Here is a 4,688-nt window from a genome sequence, read left to right as displayed (position 1 = left end):
AGAAGAAGATGGATGGATGGATGGATGGATGGATATAAAAACTGTCAATTGCAAGCAAATGTAACTGGTCTGAACATTTGTCCATGTGGACTCTCATCAGCTGCAGCACGTCAGCAGAGTGTCTTACAGTTTGTAGCTACGTTGGAAAAAAGCCCACATCCAGTTTTAAAAAGATAGTGGGCTGCCTGTCCATCTAAAGTACACAGCTTCCACTATCTTAATTGCCTCCCATGTGATAAACTGAACTGAAAATAAACTGAACTAGAGAAGTTTTTTTTTTTCATTTAGGAATGGATAACTTAAAAGAAGCTTATTAGTGAGGCTGCCAATGTGAAATTTGAATCCTAAATATCTGTAATTGCTGCATAGTACTCTTTGCTGATGCAAGGTTGACTTAGAGTTTTTAAGTGGAATAAATTATTGGTTCACTGAGAAATCTTTCACTCCTAGTTTGACACATCAAATGGACTAAAACAAAATGACTGAGCAGTATTAAATTAAATAGAATATGGCTTTGAGTGGGCTATGGATGCAATGATGTAGAAAATGAACGAAACCAAGAAATTTCCACTTAATATAATTTTATAGGAGCCTAAACGTTTTAAGTTAAAAGATAAAACTCTTTTTAGCAATTGCACACTGCCAATCAAAAGTTTTAGTTAATATTTTATCTGTTTCATCTGTAAAATGGATTACCCTGAAATCAGTTACAGCTTTTAATGGTCCCCAGAAAATGACATTAATGGTGATCTTCCTGCTACAAGGTCTGTGTGAGCGTTTGTTTTTCGTGAGAACTTCAAGATAAATTGCTTGCATTTTGGCGCAGATATTTTGGAAAAGATGACATGTGTTGCTGAGGAGGAGCCAGCTAACAGCACTTTTTGATTGCCTCATGTGGGTAAAGCTGTCAGCAGCTGAGCTGTTAACTCCAACTCAGTCCTTAACACAAGAAAAAATGATGTAAATGGCTGCTGCCGTCAACATGGCATACTTTTAACAAGATCCTGGGACATCAGAATGATGTGTGAAAACAAACTGTTCGGCGAATGAACTAGTCGGCCTCATTGTTTGGCTGTATAGCAGCAGTGGTGAATGAATGCCTGCCCAGTCTGAGATGAGCTCGTATATTATACACTCAATTAAACACCCCTGCAACGTTCAGGAGAGCGAGCAAAAGAGAGAGCCTGTGTGGAAGTGATCATTTTGTTGTTCAGATTTTTACAAAGAGATACAAGAAATGTGTTAAAATGGTATATATTCATACTAGGTGGGATGTGTAATGTGACTGAAGTAATACTTTCCCGTCTTCCAAAGACAGAATGTACATTTAGAAGCTGTTTGCTGAATGACACACAGTCTGATCTACACTGTGGCTGTGACAGTTCATCTTTTATTCAGAGGAAATATAGCACTGACATTTAAAATGTTGCTTCTTAAGGCCACATTATTATCTGTTATTTGAAGATCATCAGTTTCTAAGAAACAGAGATGAAATCCAACCTGGTGTCACAGCAAAACTGTGCAACAGTACCAGAATGTAATATTTAGATTTGTGTTCAGAACATGTTTTATAGCTTGTTTTCATGGCAAAGTTACACATAAAAAAGACATAGGGTTTAAATTAAATACATATCCCACATGGAAACAGTTTTGTTAGACATTACCCAGATGCTTGAATGCTTCCTAAAGCTAACTCACTATGTCTGCAATACATTTTGCTCATGTGGACAAAAATATCTATGACATGTGTCATATAAAACTGGGCTGCAATGTCACCATGTTGTTCCTCATCAACATGATCTCATGACTTTTGCTTGTAATTTATATGCAGTTTAACCTTTCAGATTTATTTTATGCTGTTAAGATGACACACCAAATGTTTAGGATTAGGACTAAAGCATGAGGCAGAGTGACATCCCGCAACAGTAAATGTGGTAAACTGATACAAAAAAAAAGTTAAAAAAGTAATGCATACAGGGATGTTGTTGTTGTTACTCCCATTTTAGGAGGCAACACTGTTTCTGTCCTAATAATAATAATTACATTTTTCAACTGTAATAGTTGCTGGACATTATCAATGTAAGAATTAGAGGGAAAGATAAAATATTTCTCATTTTAGCTACTCTTATCAATATTAAATTCAGAATAGAATATAAAATTCCTCTCCTCACACACAGTATAAAGCTTGTAGTGACCAAGCTCTATGGTGTTTCAAAGACCTCATAGTTTCACATTTTCCCAACAGAACACTCTACTCTCAGACTTCAGGTTCACTCGTGGTTTCTAAAGTTTTTAAATGTAGAATGGGAGGCAGAGCGTTCAGTTATCTGGTCCCTCTCTGTGGAACCAGTTTGGGTTCAGGAAGCAGCACCGTTCATACCTTTAAGATGAAGCTTCAAACTTTTCTTTTAAAAGCTTATAATTAAGTCTCGCTTTGTGACCCTTTAGTTGCTGCGATAGGCTCATACTGCTGGGAAATGTTCCATGGTGCGCTGAGTACTGAGTTCTCTTCCTATTCTTTCTTTTCTTCATTTAAGACATTGTTGTCATCATTAACTCGTGTTTCTCTTTTCTTTCTCAGCAGCTATCCCTTGCTTGGAATTATGCTACTTGTTGACCCCTCTTTGCTCCCCAACCGGACAAGGTAGATGGCCATCCTTCTGATTCTGGTTTTGTTGAGGTGTTTTCAGGAGGTGTCGCCCGCTACCCCATGCATGCTCATGATGGGGTTTTGATTTAAAGAGAAGATTTAATACAGTCTGTTGGTTACCTTTGCTAAACAATTAATTAGTTTATATGAACACAGTTATTATAAATTGAACTAATGTCTAACATGTAATGGATTTAATTTAATTATAATTGCACTGAATTAGGCATTGTTTTGAAGTGCATTTAAAAGACCTGTGAAGTGGCTTTGTACAAATAAATGAATTAGATTCAATTGCTTGTATGAGGCAACAGTCATTTGGAGGTCGAAAGAGTCCAAAATACACGTCTGTTAAACTGAACCACCGAGTTCAAAACCCTGCCCTGGATGAGATATTTTCAGATAAATTCAATGTAAAATGTGACATTTTAAGATTGAGATGGTGCTTGCCTGACTTGACTGGCCAGTTTTTCAGAGCTTAAATAAAACCAGAACTAAGATAATCTTCTTTACATTGATCCACATTAATCAAATTTATTTCTGAGATGATCCCTAACTTCAGGTTAACTTGTTCCAGACTTCAGAGTCCCTGACTAAGGTTATCATAGACAAGTCTGATCATTAGGGCTGAGCTGATCGATCCAAATATTGATAATATCGATGCCAAGGCTAGTATTGGTATTGATCAATACTGTGGTGATGTAACTGATATTTTTCTTGCAAAGGACTTTGGGGGCAAAAAGCCAATAAGAGCCAGCCAATAGTAGGTTTTGCTTTTGTTTAGCTAAAAGTGTCTGGTAAATTTAAAAATAAAAGCCTATGTGCAGATTTGCACTTGCTGAACTATGCAAACATTGCATCATTACTTGGTCACGGGGTCTAAGTGTCTCTTTTTGGTCATGGATGATGAGATGTTTACCCTGGAAGTGGAGTATCACAAGATTCGGGTCCAACTTCCCAAACTGCTTTTGTAGGCGCTCCGTGTCCAACATGTTCCTAGCATGAATTGACCCACCACATAGTTTGTAACGAAACTGCGGCACAGTTGGAAAGCGACGCACAAGGACCCAGTGGAAAAGGGCCGCCAGATTTAAAATGTCCTTGTGGTGCAAAGGTGTGCGTGCTCTGAGAAACCTGAGGTGAAATTTGTCTAAGTTAAATTTTGGAACAGAAGTCTGACCCCTGGATTCAGACGTCTGTTGGAAGCTTGGAGAAAGAAAAAAAAAAAAAGTTGTTAAAAAAACTTAAGTGAAAGAGGTAAGAAGCTTTTAAAATAAATAATTTCAAGAACCTGACAACTGAAGACTGACTTCATGATCCAATCACAGAAACCAAAAAGACAAATGTAACTACAAATAAATATAACCAACTACCCTCCAAAAACTTCAGGTAAAATTTATTTATTATATCTGCAGTAGCCTGATAGTACTAATCACTCACTGGTTTTTCCTGTGACACACATTAAAAATGCCCTGTAGACAAACATTATAATACAGTTGAAGAAAACAGTGGCTGTTGCTCAGGGAAACGCTCCCATACTCATCTGCTTTAATGTTTTTACTTTGGGTTAGCATAATCAGGTTAGCGTAAGCTAAATAGTGTCTTTTGCACTCTTATAGATAAATACTGTCATGGCCTCAACTCTTCAAATTTTGAGATTAATATTGGAATTTATTACTAGAAAAAGATGACGGCCTCAATGACCTGTTCTGCTGCTTCAAATTGAGCACACAGAGAGGAGTTTTGGAAAATCCCCAAGTCATCAGGTGCTGGAACGTTCCAACGTGCAACAATGCTATCGAACTTGTGGGAGTGCAGACGCCTGCGTTTATTAAAAAACTGTTTTTTTGGATTCCTGTACAGTTACCGGCCTGCCTTGCCTTACATTATAGTCCCATTTCACTCTGAATAGTTTCTGAAAGTTATCTGGTAGAATTTTTTTTTGCTTTAAATATTACTTGTACAAATTAAAATGCCACCGTAATTTATTAATTTCAGCTATTTTGATTGTAGGAATAACACATTTGTCTCATCTCTACAT

Source organism: Melanotaenia boesemani, chromosome 4 (assembly GCF_017639745.1).
Source record: "Melanotaenia boesemani isolate fMelBoe1 chromosome 4, fMelBoe1.pri, whole genome shotgun sequence".
Classification (NCBI taxonomy): domain Eukaryota; kingdom Metazoa; phylum Chordata; class Actinopteri; order Atheriniformes; family Melanotaeniidae; genus Melanotaenia; species Melanotaenia boesemani.
Note: the sequence above shows the minus strand (reverse complement) of the source record.